At 35.7% G+C, this 20,029-nt stretch overlaps 1 protein-coding gene and 1 pseudogene across 8 annotated transcripts in view; one reads left to right on the forward strand and one right to left on the reverse strand.

The window, feature by feature from the left end:
- The window catches only part of CTNNA3 (catenin alpha 3), a 1,730,823-nt gene that overhangs the window by 750,122 nt on the left and 960,672 nt on the right, over positions 1 to 20,029 (forward strand). The window lies entirely within an intron of this gene.
- LOC121486785 lies at positions 3,585 to 4,559 on the reverse strand (annotated as a pseudogene).

Genomic DNA, 20,029 nt, shown 5'->3' on the forward strand with positions numbered 1-20,029 from the left:
CTACTATTCACAGATAATACATATTCAATATGTGTTTCTTAAAAGGAAGAAATCAGGATGATTAAAGGGGAGATACTTCTGTAATAAGGAAGAGTCCCTGGAAAGAGTACCTGTATCTAGTTCACAAGTCTATGTTACCCAAGATATGCTCAAATATAAGGGGGAGAGTATGTGCTAAGTATGAATACTCAATATATGGGTCAAAGAGCCAGAATACTGGTTTTTATTTTTCACCATTTGCCATCTCTGTTTGACTAAGAAGTGTTGCAGATGAATTTGTATTGCTCCCTCATTCCCTTCCAACCCAAGAAATTTTACTCTAAAGGCACTTTCATTTGTGTCTGAAGGCAATGACCTTATTTGGGGTTGTTTGTCAACATGTGAAGGGGTAGTTTGGGGAAAAATTCTTTTATATTAGGTTGCTTACTCCTTCTGTTTCTTACCCATAATATTATTTCAGGGGGCTTTTTTGCCTTAAGTGGGCTTTCATAAAGGACCTTACTGGAGTGTCTGTGGCTTTTAAAAAAGGCTTGCCAACAATGTCAAGAAGGCTGGCTTTAGAAGCTGGTTTGAAGAAGCCTGACCTAAAGGGCTGTTTGTAATCTGACTCTTGTGTGTCTACTTTGTGCCAGTTCCCATCTTAGGTGTTGGAGGTAGAATTAAGAGAAAAGACACATTTCTACACTCATAAAATTTATAATCCAGAACAGCATAGAGATAGATGACTTGTTATAATGTAGGTAGTGAGTGCTATCATGAGAAAGCACAGGGTACTCTGTGGCTTCATAGAAATAGCACATACCCAAATTCAACTTGCAGAGACAAAAACTGAATTAAGTCCCAGCAAAGAAACACTACAGTGATAAAGGTGAATGATTACTGAAAATGAATGTTACCATAGCTAGAGCAGTATTGAGAATAGTGTCATATTCATTTTGTGAGTTGTCAGTTTATTCTCCGTAAAATTGGTTTAGACAAGTTATGAAACTAAACCTAACTAGTATTCAGCATGGTCTGCACCTCTGAAAGAACATCTGCAACATTGGTCAATGAAAAACCATGGAAGAATTATTGGTCAGTATCTTCAGAAATCCACTTCAGGGCATCTTTGGAAATCTGCACTACCCTTTCCTCCTAAACATACATTAAAACAGATGAGGTACAATGGTGACAGCTTGGATAAGATTCTTGTCCACAAATACCATAACTTGACTGAGACAAATGTGGACCTTTTGTCAGAAATAATTGTATCTGGCAGCTTGTGTGCTGCAAAAAACTGGCATAGAGTCACATTGTCACTACAGAGGCTTGAGGTCGAAGCAAAAGCACTTAAAGTCATTGTGAAAAGCAGTACACTGAAGGGAAAAGTTTTTATATCATAATGTAAAATCAATACGGAATCCTGATTCAACTTTTTTTGCTCTTTTCCCATGGGAAAATTTGGTGTCTTAGGCAGTTTATGCCAAGCAGCCCACCATGTGACATGTACTACCTTCTTTTAGACTTTTAAATATCACAATCAATTTGAGGCCTTCAGATAGAGCTTCTAGCCAAGGTTTTCAAGCAGACAATTCCCAGATGTGCTATGTGTAGTGAAGCCAAGATAATGTCTTCTGGAATAATAATGTAACTTCTCTACAGAATATACCCTTTATAGAAAAAAAAAGAAAAAAACAAAAAACTCATGTTGATGTTTTGAGATTGGCTTAAAATTTTTGGTTAGTTTCTCTGATAACCTTCGCTATATGTAATCATCTTATTTCATCAGCCTGAAAATAAGAATCAAGGAAGCCTTCTCTAAACAAATCTTCCAGTGCTAGTGGCGCACGTATTTTGATATGTGTTGGAGATAGATATTCTTAACTATTAGATTTTGATGGTGTTCTCTGAACTTAAGTGATGATAGGGTGAGTTGAAAATTTAAATCAAAGTGCAAATTCATCAGATATATTAATCTCACTGTTCCCAATATGTTATTAAAGTTTCAAGTTGGACAGGAGCATAATACAGGTTTCTGTTTTTTTAAGATAGATAACCTCTTGAAATATGGATTTCAAAGAAACAAATGAAAGAGTGTCAACCCTTTCAATTCAGTGCACAGCAACTATTTTTTAAAGAGATGAGAAAAATTATCCTTTATTTGTATATTATGAATTGTCCACCTGAAATATCTAAAAGATTACATTAGATTTGGTTGAAAATTAGGTATTAGAATATTAAACGTTAGATTGAAAAGTTATTGGGACCAGAAAGACAGTAGAGTAACCAGGAAAATTAAAAACTTATATATGCAAAAGCAATTGCATCCTATTTGTTTTCAAACTGATTATTGCTACTAAAACAGAAAAACACTTATAAACTGGTTAAACAGAAAAAACCTTGTAAATTATGAATGACTAAGCTTAAGCAGTGTATACAACCCATACCAAGAAACAAAAGCAGTAATGATAACAATACAAAAGCTACAGAGGTATAGAATGTAGAGGTTTCTTGTTTGGAAGATTCAACAGGCTAAATTAATCTGTGTATAAATTTAGTGCAACATGATAAAAAGACCTCAACAAGAATTTTTGAATTTAATTCTGTGCTTTAATAATAGTTTTCATTTTAAATCATTCTAGTATGTAAGTTTCCAAACAGTATAAAAATAGAATAACGTAATGAACTTTCCTGCAACCATCACCCAGTATCAGTGTCAAAAATTATTTGACATGGCCAAACTTTATTTATTTATACCCTGATTTATCATTCCATCTTCATGGATTATTTTGAAGCAAATCTCAGACATCATATAGTTTATCTGTATGTAACTCTAATAGATAAGTACTCAAAAAGGTATTATAAAAATAGTATTGCTGTGATATTATCCCGTTTTAGAAAGTTAGCAAAAATGTGATGACTTTGAATCAAATACCAATCAACATCAAATTCAATATTCATGTACATAACATACATATATGGTTGGGTTTCTTTTTAAATCAAGATACAAACTAGACCTTTATTTTGCATTTCACTAGTATACATCTAAAATTTCCTTTCAACTATAATCTCTCCCTTCCATCTTCTCCTTGTACTTTATTTGTTAAAGAAACTGTGTTGTTTGTCTTGTAGAATTTCCCACATTCTATATTTTGCTTCATGTATCTCCGTATCATTTAAAAATTTCATTTGACTTCTATTTTCTATAAGTCTATATATCTAGACATAGAGGCTTAATCAGATCCCAATTTGATGTTTTGGTAAGAATACTTAATTCAGGATGTTGGGTTCCTTTCATTGCATCACACTAAGGAGCCCACAATGTCTAATATCTCTATTATAATGTTAAGATTGATCTGTAGGTCTATGTGTGATTGACTTGATTCATCCATTATAATTTTAGTTCCTTATCAATTTTTCATCTGATAGTTTATCTGCTACTGATGATTATAGCATAAATCTCTTAGTTCAAAAGGTATTACAAAATAGTGAGATTCTAATTCTATCATTCCTTTTTCATTTATAGGTTGGAATTCATCTATAAAGAGTAGCTTTACTATATCAAGTGTTTATTTTGAGGCATATACAGAAAAGGCAGAAAAAAATGCCTGATTCTCCCACTTTAATTATCAGTTTTCCAAATAATAGGTCAGTTCTCTAAAATTCTCTAGAGATGATTACTGAGTTGTTTTTATGTATCATTATAGTCTCATGGCTCTTCTTATATTAGAATTTTCCCATACAATGCAGTTATTGTTCTTTATGATCTCTAATTTATCTCATCTTTGCCTATAGAAATCTCTTCATTTTTTTTGAGGCAGATAATGCTTTGTTTTATTGAATAACTTATCTGGGTAATTGCTGAAGCCACTATGTACATACAAAAGAGAGGGAGATTTATTTCTTGGTCTCTTCTTCTTTGGACAGAGTCTTGATGATTTCTTCCTTCTTGGCCTGGAGCCACTCTTCACAGCGTTAGCGTGCTACATTGACCTTAGCTCTGCAGGCCTCAGACTGGACAGCCAGAAGCTTCTTGTGAATCTTGTCCTCCTTTAGCTGGTAGATGTGTTCCATGAGAATCCATTTGTTTTTTAACACATTTCCCTTCACTTTCAGGTACAGCCTATGATGCGTGTAGTTGTAAATATTCTTAGATCCAAGTCTCTTCTGAGCAGCAGGTACAGAATTCTTATCCTCCTCATGCAGGTGACCTTCTCAGGCATTCAAACACTGGCAGTACCTTTTCTCTTACCAGTGCCCATATGCCTGCCCTTCTGGTGGCCCATAGAGTTTCTGGCACTGAACCCAGGAATGGACCGTCACAGACTTCCAGATGCTCAGCCCGTCTTTGATCAGTTTCTAGACATGCATCCTGATGGAAGTTGGCATTGGTGATTTCATTGGTCTCATTGGAGTCCAACCAGCTCTTCTTTTTGCCACAGAGGAAGACAAGCCTCTTCTGAAGGCATCTGACTGTGGCCATACCAGTGAAGGGAAAGACAGACATCTCTTTAGTTTCATTACCAAGTTCTTTTGAAATGATCCCTGTAGGCATTTGTGCCTCCTACTTTCTGGTAGGACAACCAGTCCCAGGATCTTCTTTTCTATTTTCTGCCCAAACTAGGAAATAGCCATGTCTCTAAATATCTTGGTATCTTTGTGGGAAATAGTGTTCATAGTTACAATGTGGACACTGGGAAAGCTCATTGCTACTTAATTGGTTACTGTTTCTAGGCCTTTTCTGTAGAAAGATTTTAAAGAGAGATACTTTATATGTTTATGTTGATCTTCCCAAGTGTTCAGTATTTCCAATTCAAACCTCTGGTTATGGGTTTTTTTTTTTTTTTCTGTAGTTCTTTCATTTAATATGCTTATCTCTTTTCTTCTAAACTGAAAATCTTTGTTCCATATGACATATATGGAACATATACATATACATACGTTCCATATATTCATATACAGTTATATATGAATATATACATATGGCTGTATATACAATAATTTAAGAATAATTTTAGGGGCTCAGTCAGTTAAGCATCTGCCTTTGGCTTGGGTCATGGTTCCAGGATCCTGAAATGGAGCCCCACATTGGGTTCTCTGATAAGCGGGGAGCCTGCTTCTCCTTCTGTCCCTCTTCCCTGCTCATGCTCTCTCTCACTGTAATATTATTATAATGTGATTAGTAAAAACAATTTAAGATTTCTTAAGTTCTTAGTTTATGCTACTTAAAAATAATTTGTGCATGGTTAAGAGATCAATTCATACTTGTTATATTCCCTTGTTTCATTTTTCTTTTTGTTTTTATGGATTATTTTTTAAGATGACTTAACTTTGTTTAATAATTATATAAAACATTATTTGAGTTTCAAAGTCAAAACCTCAAAGTAAAGCACATTTGAAGAACTCTAGCTTTTCTACTTTGTCCTTCTTGGATGTCATCATTTTTATTTGTTTTTTTGGTTATTTTCCCTTTCTTTTAAAAATATATATAGGTAAACCTCTATATGTGTGTTACTGTTTCTCCTTTCATTGATAAAAGATAGCATCCCATAAACACTTAAACAATTTGCCTCTTTTTCCTGAAACAATATATTTAGTAATAGTCCTCATTTTTTTCTACAAAGCATCTGAAAGTCATGGCACTCTTCGTGGAGCAACATGCAGTATTTACATTTGGTTTTAAAATAAATATCTTGTGGGATGCCTAATGACTCCGTGGTATATCGTCTGCCTTTGGCTCAGGGTGTGATCCTGGAGTCCTGGGATCCCTGCATAGAGTCCCACATCGGGCTCCCTGCATAGAGCCTGCTTCTACCACTGCCTATGTCTCTGCCTCTTTCTGTATCTGTCATGAATAAATAAATAAAATCTTAAAAAAAAATAAGTATCTTGTGCTAAGCTTGTTTTGGCTCTGGCTGTAATTGTAGGCACTCTTCTAGTGTTTTATATGTATTGCCTTCCTTAATCCTCATGACTTCCTTATAATGCACTTGTGCTAATGACATTTATCATTGAGGAAACTGAGGCATAAAGACATTAAGTGACTTTACCAGGGTTTGTAGGTGTTGAATGAGCAGGGCTGGATTCACACGTAGGCAGTCTGACTCCAGGTTTGATGCTGTTAATGACTCTATAATACTGCCCACCTCTCCCAGAATATAGAAAAAGAAAGAAACAGAAGGAGGTAATACAGTTGAAGAAGACTTATGAAAGAACATTTTATGTTAAGAAATATTTAGTCATTGAGGTGAGTGACTCAGTCAGTTAAGTGTCTACCTTTGTCCCTTATAATGATCTCGGGGTCCTGGGATCGAGCTCACATCAGGCTTCCTGCTCAGCAGAGTCTCCTTCTCCCTCTGCCTCTTCCCACTGCTCATGCTCTTTCACTGTCTCTCAAATAAATAAAATCTTTTAAAAAATGGGAGGTGGTAGACAATGAGTCAATCATATATAAAGACAAGAAACTTTTAGTCATTAACATTTTACCCACTTAATAAATCTTATATATTTTAGTGACATTTTGTCACTACTTCACAAAAATGTTTGAATATTCTTTAAGGACATGGCTGAGTATCTGTTGATACCCAATGCTTGACAGATGGGCCTAAGTCTTAGAAGAGGCCAGTGACATGGCTGGTTGATAATAAGTAAGATCTACAACTCTTGTATCCTGTCTCACACAATAAAGTGTGAGTGTTGAAGCAGAGATTTTGGACTTTTGAGACCCAAAGTAACCAGTGGTCACCCTGAGGATATCACATTTAATTCTAGACCCTTCTAAGCCCAAAGAAGGATGAATCTAGTTCTAAGCATGCATTAGCATACCTACTTCTAAATGAATCATCCGTTCACTTTTCCTTTCATTTTTCCCTCTACAGCTCTCACAGATGGTATTGTTCTATAGATATATGGCTGCTCAATAGACTACTTCTAATTTTATTGTGAATTTCTTCATTTTTTTCAGTATTTACCAAAGCAATGATCATTTTTATAATCTTTTTGTAAATGAAAAGCTTACTGTGCATATATGTAGTATTTGAAAATACCCAAAGATTCAGATGCAATGAAACGTCGGGACACCTGCACCCCGATGTGTGTGTTTCCCTGCTTCAAGGGAAACAAGGTTTAAAAAATTTGATGCCACAGTTAATTGGCTTCAATTATATATATAAAAGCAGAAATTGCTGAATCCTATACCTGTCCTTTCTTTGTTGAGATTATTATGCTTTAAAAAATCTGCATTAAAATCTAAAATGAAAGAAAATGGAAACATATTACCAGAAAAATAATATTGAATGTCTTAATTAAAATCTGAATCCACAGAAATATGGAGATAAAAGTAACTAGTTCTTCAGTTACTGCATAAGTAGGATCCTACATTTAAATGCTTTATTTTTATTATCTACTTTTTAAACTTTCTATTTATAATAAAAATCTTTTGTTTATGCTATATTAAGTTGCTGTTGTTTTATAAGCTTTTATGTTTTTTCTTGTGTTCCTTTTTTGGATTTATTTATTTGAGGGACAGAGAAAGAGAGAGAGAGAGCAAGCATGAATTAGGGGAGGGACAGAGGGAGAGGGAGAAGCAGACTCCCTGCTGAGTGCAGAACCCTATACGGGGCTCAACCTCAAGACCCCAAGATCATGACCTGAGTCGAAACCAATAGGAGGCTACTTAACTGGTGCCACCCAGGCACCCCTTCTTGTATCTTTTTAATGACCCTTTAAAAATCTCATCTATGAAGAAACAAGCTTAACTTAAGTTAGACACTGTGTAATATTTATCTGTTTTTGAGGGGACAGGTGAAGGGAGTGCAACTTGTAAAATAGAATAAACATTCATTAAAGAAGACATAGGAAATAATAACTTAAAGGAACACAGTAATCAGGGTTCTGGATAATCTTGATAATTTAGAGTAATAAAGTAGACAATATATGGTTTCTGGTATTTGTAAGTCATAAGTTCTTTTCAAACTCCTTTACTTATAACACTTCAAATTATTAATGATCTCTGGACATATAAATTGCCTCTCAGATTGTTTTGAGAATAATATGGCAGCATCTAGTAAATTCATGGATAAAGTACCTCATTAATATTTTTGTTTTATTCATATATATTTCATTCTATAAATAAATTAAGGTTATATTCAATAACTTTTTTTCTCTATGCTATAACTGGAGGATATTATGGTGAGTGAAATAAATCAATCAGAGAAGGGCAATCTTCATATGGTTTCACTTATACATGGAATATAAGAAATAGTGAAAGGGATTATAAAGGAAAGGAGGGGAACTGAGTGGGAAAAATTAGAGAGGAAGACAAACTATGAGAGACTCCTGACTCTGGGAAACAAACAAAGAGTTGCGGAAGAGGAGGTGGGTGAGGGTTGGGGTAACTGAGTCATGGGCAATAAGGAGGGCACTTGATAGGATGAGCACTGGATGTTATACTATATGTTGGCAAATTGAATTTAAATTTTAAAAATGTAAAAAAATGTAGATGATGCCATTTATACAGAAGATTAAAATATATATGTATATATAAATATATGTATAAATGTGTGTATATATAAATATGTAAATACACACATACATATATATTTGGAACACCTACTGCTTTGCCAATAGTGTTAGATGCAAAGAATATAAGGACGAGTGAGATAGCATTCCTACTACAAGAAACCAACCATTTTTCCCTCTGCCAGAGGGCCCCTTTAGCCTTATTTTTGATTGGCTAGGATTCTTTAGACAATACCTATAACACATCAGAAGAACTTAGTATATAGTCTTACAGCAAAATAATTGTAGAGTATTTCATTCAGTACTGAAATGATCTATTTTATTAGATCTCTCCTAGTTTTCTTTCCATTGTTTTCTTGGATGGAGTAAACATCTCTAATCTTATCCCAGAGGTCTTGCTCTTCTTTGCCTTTATCATCATCACACTGGTTAGCGACTAGTAAGTACAAGTCTCTGTAGCTATTTTGCAGTTACAAGTATGAATTCCTGTCAGGCATATTGATTATGATTTTTATTTTTCCATGGTGCTTGTTTCTAATTCTGTTCACTTGGTTTTCTACATTGAAATCTTGCTGCCTACAATATTCTCTTGGCCGTCTCCTCTAGAAAGTTTGCACGTTAAAGCATGCTTCAGAATAATTTCATTGGGATCCCTGGGTGGCTCAGCGGTTTAGTGCCTGTCATTGGTTCAGGGCATGATCCTGGAGTCCCAGGATCGAGTCCCGCATCAGGCTCCCTGCATGGAGCCTGCTTCTCCCTCTGCCTGTGTCTCTGTTCCCCTTTCTCTCTGTGTGTGTCTCTCATGAATAAATAAAATCTTTTAATAAAAAAATAATAATTTCATTAAATTCATCTTATTGATGATCTCCTGGTTGTTAGCATGGTTATACGCAATTATTTGGAACAATCTAAAAGAACCTAGAGGGTCCAAAGTAGCTATTCCTATTAAAATATACCTTCTAATTGGGAACCACTTGTTAAATATTTGCTTACTCTCCTATGCAGACATACAATCAGTATCAGGAATGATTTTGGTTACTTCTGAATTTCAAATTATTCTCTGATGTCTTTTCAAAACTTCCTATAAAACTTCGTGAAGCTTTTCTACAATAGAAAACTGCATGGAAACACCCAAGGGTCAGGCCTTTCCTAACCTAAGCTTAATGGCTTTGCTGTGTGAGCTAAGATCATTTATAAAAATCACAGAAGAACAGATTCATCTGTACCATGTATGGTAACATCTCAAAGAAACAACTAAGCATGACAGTTGAGGGGACTTGCAATTGAGAGAGAGAGAGAGAGAAAGAGAGAGAGAGAGAGAAAGAAAACATGAGCAGAGTTGAGAGCCATATAATTATCCTCATTCACACTGTGACTAGCTTTAAAGTGATTTACTCAAAATGGTACCCATGTACTCTTAGTCACCTCCTTTCTTGACTACGTGCTAATTCTGATTTTGCCATTTCTTTATAGAACATATTTGTTCTGCCTCTTGAAAGAGAATTGTGCTGCATTTTCAGTAGTGTTTAAATCAGTTAATCATATTTCCCAATTATCCCATAGCATTAGTTATTTGAATTTCAGGTTGCAATGTTCTTAGAGAAAGCTTAATATCTTCATTATACATACAGTCATGGTTAGCTAATTAGCATCCTAAATGCTGCAGTTTAGCCAGGATGTCACTATTTCTAGCTTCAGTGATATATTGGGTTTTATCACTTAAAAATTATAACGATATTTTAAAATACCATTGTTGAATTCTACTTAATAAGAAGCCCCCTTTGAAAGTGTCCAGGCATTATATAAATGCATTATAGTTCTCATCTATTGGTTTATAAATAAAAGCACCCTTGAATGTTGTCCAAAAGAGTAATGCGATTTACAATATAGTTAATGAAAATTAAGCTATATTGGTTTTCCTGGAGGAAAATTGCACTATATAATTAATTTTAAAAATCACTGTTTATTTCTTCAGTTTGTTGAGAAACAAGAAACAGATTAAAATAATAAAGCTAAGAGAACACATTGCATTTTGACATTGTCTCTAATTAAAAGATCAGTGCCTCAGAAACAGTTTTATCTTGCTTGAATTGCCATTTTAGTTACCATTGTACTTAAAGGCTTCTTTTCTCTTTTCCTTAAATAGGCATTCTCATCTTTTAAATAAAAAATGTAAAGGAGTTGCAATTATTTCTGTTATTAAAATAATTATCTTGCAATGTTACTAATTTTAACTTTTATATTTTGATATTTTAATTTAGTGATTATTGTACAATGTACAAAGCCATGAATCAACATAAATCAGAGAGGTAAAGTGATGTGCACTAATGCTTTTTCCCTTATCTGGACTTTTGGTGCTTTGTGATCACTTGATTTGTGGTATCCCAGAAAATATGCATTCAAGATTCCTCTTTTTCCATGTCTGATAGCTCATTTCCTTTTAGCACTCAATAATATTCCATTGTCTGGGGTGCCTGGTTGACTTAATCAGTAGAGCACGATTCTTGATCTCAGAGTTGTGAACTAAAGACCCATGTTGGGCACAGAGATTACTTAAAAAATAATAATCGTATTCCATTGTCTGGATGCACCACAGTTCATCCATTTACCTACTGAAGAACATCTTGGTTGCTTCTGAGTTTTGGCAATTATGAATTAAACTATTACAAAATCCATGTACAAGTTTTTCCATGGAAATAAGTTTTCATTGCCTTTGGGTAAGGAGTAAGATTTCTGGATTATATCATATGGAGAGAGTATGTTTCATTTTGTAAGACACATTGTTTTCCAAGGTGGCTGTACTATTTTGTATTCCTTCCAGCAATGAACATTCCTGTTGCTCCACATCCTCACTAGCATTTGGTGTTGTCTGTGTTCTGGATTTTGGTCATGCTAAAATATGTGTAGTGGTATCTCATTGTTGTAATTTGCATTTCCCTGACATATGATGTGGAGCATGGCATCTCTTCCACGTAACTTTTTAACAAAGTAATTTCCTTTTTAAAACTCATCAGAGACTCCCCATTGTTTTTGAAAAACAGACTCTAAATGGCTTGGACAGCTTACATGATTTGGCACATGTATAGTTACCTCATCTTGTGTTGGGTGTATATATTGTTGCTGTAACAAATTACTACAAGCTACACGTACTTAAGACATAGGGCTTAGAACAACATATATTTATTATCTTAGGGCTCTCATGAGTCAGAAGTCCAACATAGGTCTCACTAGACTAAGATCAAGGTATCAAGAGGTATTCATTTTGAGGTTCTTTTTTGTTGCTTAGGGGTGCACAGTTTAAGTCCACAGAGTTGTAGGACCAAATGATTCTATTTCCTTGATTTCTATCCCCCAGTAGCCACTCTTAACTTCTGGTGTCTCTCTTTAGTTTTTGTACATGGACCTCCATACCTCAGAACCAGCAACAGGGCATATATCCCTTTCAGGCTACCATCTCTCTGATCTTTCTTCAGATGTGTGTAGTCACATCTCTCTTTGACCACAGCCACAGAGGTTTTCCACTTTTAAGGACTTGAGTGATCGGATTTGGCCCACCTGTGTTATCCAGGGTAATTTCCCCATTTCAAGATGTATAACTATTTTTTTTAAATTTTTATTTATTTATGATAGTCACAGAGAGAGAGAGAGAGGCAGAGACACAGGCAGAGGGAGAAGCAGGCTCCATGCACTGGGAGCCCGATGTGGGATTCGATCCCGGGTCTCCAGGATCGCGCCCTGGGCCAAAGGCAGGCGCCAAACCGCTGCGCAGGGATCCCAAGATGTATAACTATTTTAAAATATTTTATTTATTTATTCATGAGAGACACACATAGAGAGGGAGAGACCCAAGCAGAGAGAGAAGCAGGCTCCATGCAGGGAGCCCGATGTGGGACTTCATCCTGGATCCCGGGATCATGCCATGAGCCAGAGGCAGATGCTCAACCGCTAAGCTGCCCAGGCATCCCTCAAGGTGTATAACTTTAATAACATCTACAAAATACTCTTTGCCATGTGTTCACACATTCCAGAGGATGTAAGAATTTTTTAGAGGGCTGTTATTCTGCTTATCACACATCTCATATTGCATTGATCACCAACTTCAGCCACAGTAGGCTTCCTTTCTGTTCTCAAACTTATGAGGCACTTCCCTACCTCAGATACATTGACTCTCTTGGGTTTTGCTCCTTGGATTTATTCTTCTGACTCTGCATGGTAGTAGATTTAGTCAAAGTTGGTTTTGAAAGTAGGTCTAACTGAATTCATAAATAGGGATTTGGTCAATAGGAGCTATGAGAATTTGGAAAGAACAAAAGCTGCAGACAAAATGTTGAGTCTGACAGGTATGATAGTAATACAAGTTCTCATACCTACCTGCTTGGACTGTTAGCCCTTGGTCCCTGATGTATTGGAAGAGGACAAACTTTGGGCATGTGAATTGTTTTTCTGTAATCAATGTCCACTCTTGTATTGGGGTAAGAAAAAAATTACATGAGGGTTTATCAAAAGTAATCATGAGACTGAATTTGTTTTCCTCTTCTCTAATGCTAGATCTTTTCTTTTAGCACAAGGGGTTAGTTAGCAGGCTACTGATTTTGAAACAGAGTCACACAAAGAAAGAAGGCATTGCTACTGAGAGAGAATAAGAACACCAGTTATTTTTCAGACATAATTTTGTTTTATTTTTTTAATTTTAGTTTTTGAGCTACTAGAACTTCTTTTTTAATTTATTTTTATTTTTTTAAAGATTTTATTTATTTATTCATGAGAGACACAGAGAGAGAGGGAGAGAGAGGCAGAGACATAGGCAGAGGGAGAAGCAGGCTCCATGCAGGGAGCCTGACGTGGGACTCGATCCCGAGACTCCAGGGCCACGCCCTGGGCTGAAGGCAGACGCTAAACCACTGAGCCATCCAGGCATCCCATATAATTTTGTTTTAAATTATATTTTCCTGACCCCCTAAGGATTTCCTTCCTACCTAAAGATGAGCTCTTAAGTGTCAACCTTGATCTTTTTGCATGGAGAGTGAGAAATTATACATTGCATAATTGTTAACTAGCAAGCCAGTAGAGCATATAGAATAGAGCCAGTGGTGTGACAGCCCTCCTGTTCTGATGAAACTCCATAGATAGCCATCACCTGGTATTAGAAAATGTAGTACAGCCCTTAGAAATGTCATTGCTATTTTCAACTCAACATTAATTTGGGACTGGTGAATCAATTAATCAAAATCTCTCTTTTAAAACAGTATAGTTTTTAAAAAGATAAACAAGTCTGCCTCAGGATTTGAAGTTTGATGGACTAAAGAAAGAAAGCTTTCCACCTGGGAAAGGAAAGCCTTGCATTTTATTTCATTTCTTCACATTAGCTAAGGAAAATGTATCTCAAGGTATGACCTAATATGTAACAGTGGAATTGGCAGTCTAAAACACGATATGATCTGGAATTAAGGAAATGGGATGCAAGTGTGGAAGAAGATAAGCTATTACAATGAATCCTAGCCTTTCTGTAAAATCTAGCTATTGACTGCTTGCACTTGTTAAGGCTGTTGATTGTTGAGGATGTTGGCAAAGAAGGAAAGTGAATCAGGTGGTTTTGAGAGTGATGTTTAATGTGTTGATGGAGAATCCATGAGCAGGTGGTGATGAGGAAAGTTATTGATAGTCATTGGAGATGAGAATGTAGGCAGAGTTAGGCAGTACCTTGTTTCTGAGGGCCTAAAACACAGAATTGAAGAGAAGGGTCCAAGTATCAGGAGTGTGATCAAAATGACAGCTGAACTTAGGAATGCAGTGAAATACCTGACTGCAAAACCAAACAGCCATAAGGTTGATTTGATGTTCAGTCACAGATCATTGAGCCAGAGCTTCTTCAGTCCATCTTTGATGAGATCACAACAGGATTTATCATAGTGAGATTATTGATCTTATAAATGGAGGTTAAGGAACCCAGCCACAGGGAGATGAAAAAAAACTATTAGAGAATATTCTCCAAAACTCATGGCTTAATTTTTTTTAACTCATTTATATCACCCTCTCCTTTCCAATTATACTTTTTAACCCACTTCTATTTCTTTTCTTTCTCTTCCTTGGTTCAAGACAGGATTAGAGGCTGAGGATATAGGGGCAGTAAAGAAAATAAGGGCTCCTTCTTTCTGCTTTTAACCTTTGGGAAGTCCTGCCATAGACATTTCTATATATTTTTTGAACAGGGATGTGACAAATGATCATCAAGTGAAGAAAGTCATATTATCCAGTTGGGCAAACAGATTGGATTATCAGTCACTGGTGTGATCAATTCATTTTCTTAAGGAAACACAAGGTATCTACCCTTTATAGCATCAGCTGCGACATCAGAGGTGCATTACAAAGCATCTCCCCAAATTATTTCCTTTTTCTGCTTCTTTTATCCTTTATTCAGCAGGAGTTTATTTTATTTTTCCTCTTTCTTGTGATTTTAAAATTTGTACTGAATGCACAGGAGGGTAAAATACAACTTTTTCTTGGCGCAGAGACTTGCCACCCAGTTGGCATTTTTATTATAAGAACAATTACCTGGGGAGGTGATTTACTGGCAAGAACAAAATCAGTACATCCTATTATCTCCCAGTGTTTCCCTAACAGACTCTCTAGGACACAGTATATGGAATTCAGAGGGGGCTTGAGGATAGGATCTGGACTTTCTGAAAACTTGAACAAGGAAAATTGAAAAATTGAACCTCAAACATCTGTATCTCTTTGTGATAGATAGTTTTTTTTATCAAGATGTAATAATGTAAATAACATTTTGCCTTAAGGTAAATAGGTAAAGATTTATGATATGCAATTATTAGCCTGAGAATAATGCAGTCCACATTAATAACATCACAGCATCATGACCTGTCTTATTAAACTATGTAAAACAGCGATAGGACTTTACTTGACTTTGCATGACGCATTATTGCTGTAGGTGCTTGCATGCCTTTTAGTATGTCATATGGAGTGCTGTCAACTTCTGTAATAACCTGGGGAAATGAATTCATCCTCAAACCAGTAGCTTTTTCCTTCCTTTGAAAAAGAGTTATTGTGAACAGTTTATGATATGCCCTTCTTGCCTTTTTTTTTTTTTTAAATCCCAACCCCTTCCCAAATCCTTATGTAGTTATGCAGTGCCCTCCTGGTATCTCGGGTGCTCAAGATTATTTACTCTTATGCATCATTGAGCCCCATAATCTGGACCTTTTACCAGTTGTCTTCCTTATTTTTTTTTTTATGTGAGTTATCTATTACTGTATAACAGCTGCTAAACCTAGTGGCTTAAAATAATACACATTTATTATCTCACAGTTTCTGTGAGTCAGGTGTTGGGGAGTAGCTTAGCTGGGTGTTTCTAGCTCAGGATCTCTCAGGAGGCTTCAGTCAAGCTGTTGATGGAGGCTAGAGTTATATGAAGGCTTGACTGGGGCTGGAATATCTGCTTCCAAGATGGTTCACTCATATGGTTCTTGGCAGGAGGCCTTTTGATAAGGCAGCTGGCTTCCCAGAGTGAGTGATGCCTTTTATCACTGAGTCTTGGAAGTCATACACCATAATTTTTTCCATATTCTATTCATTGGAAGAAAGTCACTAAGTTCAGCTCACTTTCAAAGAAAGGAAAATCAAGTTTTCTTGAAGGGAGAAATATCAAATAATTGGTGGGCATATTTTAAAACCACATCTCCCACCACCCTTATGTCTTCAGTTCGCCTGTCTCATATGATTTTATTAGTTGAAGAAAAAACTACTAATAATTGAGAATAATTATGTTAAAATATTTAGTTCCTTTGGGCAACATAGTATGAAGGTTAAAGAAGCATACAGCCAGTTCATATTGTGGCTCTGCCATTTATTGATTATGTGACTTTGGGAAAGTTTTTTTAACTTTTATAAACCTCACTCTCATCAACTGTTAAGTGGGTATTTTGATATCTACCCTGCAGGATGTAATAGAGTCAAAGCCATGCATGTAAAGCAACTAAAACAGAGTTTTCCATGTAATAGGTTCACAGTTGGTATCTGTAATAATGACAACACTGATTATTATAGTAGCCATTGCATTGTATTTGGGAACCCTGTATTTTGATGACCTTGGCGCATAACTCAAAGAAATTTCTAAATGGTGGAAGTCACTATGCAAATGAGTATAAAACAAATTCATTATGAGAGCTCTCCTCATCCCAGAGGGTCATCTCCATCCCCCACCCAGTGGTCCCTCAGTGATCCCACCCAGAGGCTTCAGTGTATCTTAGTCGAAATGTCAGTCAGTGTTGGGTCCTGGCTCTGAGCCCCTGCTCTACTTTTTATGAGCTGTGTGATCTTAGATGAACTTTTCAATCTTTTTAAGTCATTTTCCTCATACATAAATTTAGGGATACTTATTTCTTTTTTTGCAGCACAGCGAATCAGTTGTAGTAGAAACAGCAGTGGCTCAGGAACTGATATCTCCTTCTTCTGTTAAGTCAGTAGTTCCCAAATAGGGGGCTGTTCACTGGACTCCCCAGGAGCACTTTAAAAAATCCTGGTACCTGGTCCCCATTCCAGAGATTTTGATTTAAGTGGTCTGGAGGCTATGTGGTACCTACACATTTGTGATTTTTAAGAGCTCCCCAGGTATTTCTAATGTGTTAATGAACACTTGTTTAGGTTAATAATTTTATCTCTTACACCAATCATGAGACCAAATGGTCTAAATCAGTTAGATTTTAACTAAAGTAGTCTAAAAACACTTATTTAGAACTTATTTTTCTATGTTTTTGATCTTTCATTTTTGTTTTTCCTCTTGATAGTTTTCTTTTTCTCAGTATACATTTGACCCATTTGTTCTTTGCTTTAATATTTTATTATTCTTGCTTTGCCCAAACCCCCAAGTCCCTTGTGCTAAGGTCATATATTCTATTTCTTAAAATAAGAAAGGAATAAGTAAGTATAAATTCATGTTGTTGCTTTTAGATAGATTATTCTTCCAGCAGGAAAGATGAAACCATGTTGCTTTGGTGGAAGTAGATGGGCATCCTGCATGCTTCATAAGAACCATTGATGAATGGTGCCATTGGCACGCTGGACTATGTATTGGCAATAGTGCACATAACAGATGGAGCTGAGTGTAGGCAGTCAAGTGTTCAAGCTCTGTCTCTGAATTGACTAATGGTTTTGATGGCAGAAATTCAAGGCTAAAGCACCAGGATGCCAGTCTTTGTGTTGTATTGAATGCCTGCAATTAAAGCTATGAGACCACTCCCTTTCTGCTCTAACTCAAACTTAATTAATTTTGAATTAAAACAAATAGTTTCCATGACCACATGAGGTACATTTTGGGTTTGGCTCATCAGGATTAGTGTAATGACGTCTCCACCCCTTGATTATTCCCCACAAAAAACCCCTAAGAAGCCAATTTAAAATGCCATCCAAAGTGGCATGTTGCTGTTAAATATTTTGATATGTATAGGGCATTTTCATATCCGTGTCCTATGTAGAGAATCCGTAGGTGTCCTGCCGGAAAATGCCAGTGACCTAATGTAGCATAGAATCAGTATGGGCATTTGGCACTTGTCCACAACTCTAAGAAGGTCATTTGTCAGGGCTTTCAGAACTATTTCAGGCCAGATTTAGATCTTATCTAAAATAAAGGTATGGTTCAAGGTGTAGTTTTCAGATTAAAGTTTTTAATCATACCTTATCTGGTTATTGTTCTCATAATTAGTTCTACTGGTTAAAGCTCAGTCCTAATATATCCAAGATCATAGATTTAGTTTCCATGTGGGTTATTTAGTTTTATTCTATTCTTATTATCACAGATTATTCTCTTAATCCTGCTAGGGCCTTCCAGGTGTCTTCTCTCTGGGAAAAAAATGTATATAATTAATTGTACATTTTGTATGCCAATACTCTGCATTCCCTACATTGGAAGACCATGTAACTCAGAATACTTGGCGGCATATGTGGACACCAGCATATGATCTTGAGTAAATTGGAACTAAGTTAGTGTAAACTGTCTTGTGGGTCATTTTAACCCTGTTTACTTTTTTTTTTTTAGAGACTCCAAGAGTAGAAATATCCATGGCTATAGAAACAGAGTCATTATATGAATTGACTAGTGGTTTCATTGAATACATGGAAACAAATGAAAATGAAAAAAATGACAATCCAAAGCCTTTGGTATATAACAAAAGTGGTCATAAGAAGGAAACATGCAATGATACAGGCCTACCTCAAGAAGTAAGATAAATCTCAATACACAATCTAACCTTACACCTAAAGTATCTGGAAAAAAAAAAAAAAAAACAACTGAAGCCTAAAGCTAGCAGAAGAAGGGAAATAATAAAGATTAGAGCAGAAATAAATGATGTAGAAACTAAAAAAACAAGAGAACACATCAATGAAACTAGGAGCTGGTTCTTTGAAAAAATTAACAAAATTGATAAACCCCTAGCCAGACTTATCAAAAAGAAAAGAAAAATGACTCAAATAATAAAAGACAAAAAATAATCAACATTACAGAAAGACAATTATAAGAGAATATTATGAAAAATGATATGCCAACAAATTGGACAACATGGGAGAAATGGATAAATTCCTAGAAACATATAAACTACCAAAACTGAAACAGGAAGAAATAGAAAGCTTAAACAGACTGATAACCAGCAAAGAAATTGAATCAGTAAGGAAAAATCTCCAATAAACAAAAGTCCAGGGCCAGATGGCTTCACAAGGGAATTCTACTAGACAGTTAAAGAAGAATTAATACCTATTCTTCTCAAACTATTTGAAAAAACAGAAAAGAAAGGAAAGCTTCCAAATTCATTCTATGAGGCCAGCATTATCCAGATCCCAAAACCAGATAAAGACTCCACTATAAAAGAGAAATACAGGCCAATATTGCTGATGAACATAGATGCAAAAATTCTAAGCAAAATTCTAGCAAATCAAATCCAACAGTACATTAAAAGAATCATTCATGATCAAGTGGGATTTACTCCTGGATGGCAAGGTGGAGTTAAATATTCACAAATAAATCAAGGTGATATACCACATTAGTAAAAGAAAGGATGAGAACCATATGTTCCTTTCAATAGAGGCAGAAAAAGCATTTAACCAAGTGTATCCATTCATGATAAAAACCCTCAAAGTACAGTTACAGGGAACATACTTCCTCATAATAAAGGCCATATACAAAAAACCCACAGCTAATATCATCTTCATTGAGGAAAAACAAAGATTTTCCTCTATGATCAACAACAAGATAGCAATGTCCACTAACACCACTGTCATTTGACATAGTACTGAAAGTCCTAGTCTTAGGAACCCAACTACATGAAGAAATAAAAGGCATTCAAATCGGCAAGGAAGAAGTCAGTCTTTAACTATTTGAAGGTAACATGATATTTTATAAGAAAATCTTCAAATGTAAAGTGTTAATGCCATTATTAAAGTTACTGGCAAATTCTGGCCCCTACCTACTTTTAGGTTTGCTTCCAAGACCAGAATCCTCAAAGTCCCTGAGCACAGCTATCAATTC

Source organism: Vulpes lagopus, chromosome 3 (assembly GCF_018345385.1).
Source record: "Vulpes lagopus strain Blue_001 chromosome 3, ASM1834538v1, whole genome shotgun sequence".
NCBI classification, from domain to species: Eukaryota; Metazoa; Chordata; class Mammalia; order Carnivora; family Canidae; genus Vulpes; species Vulpes lagopus.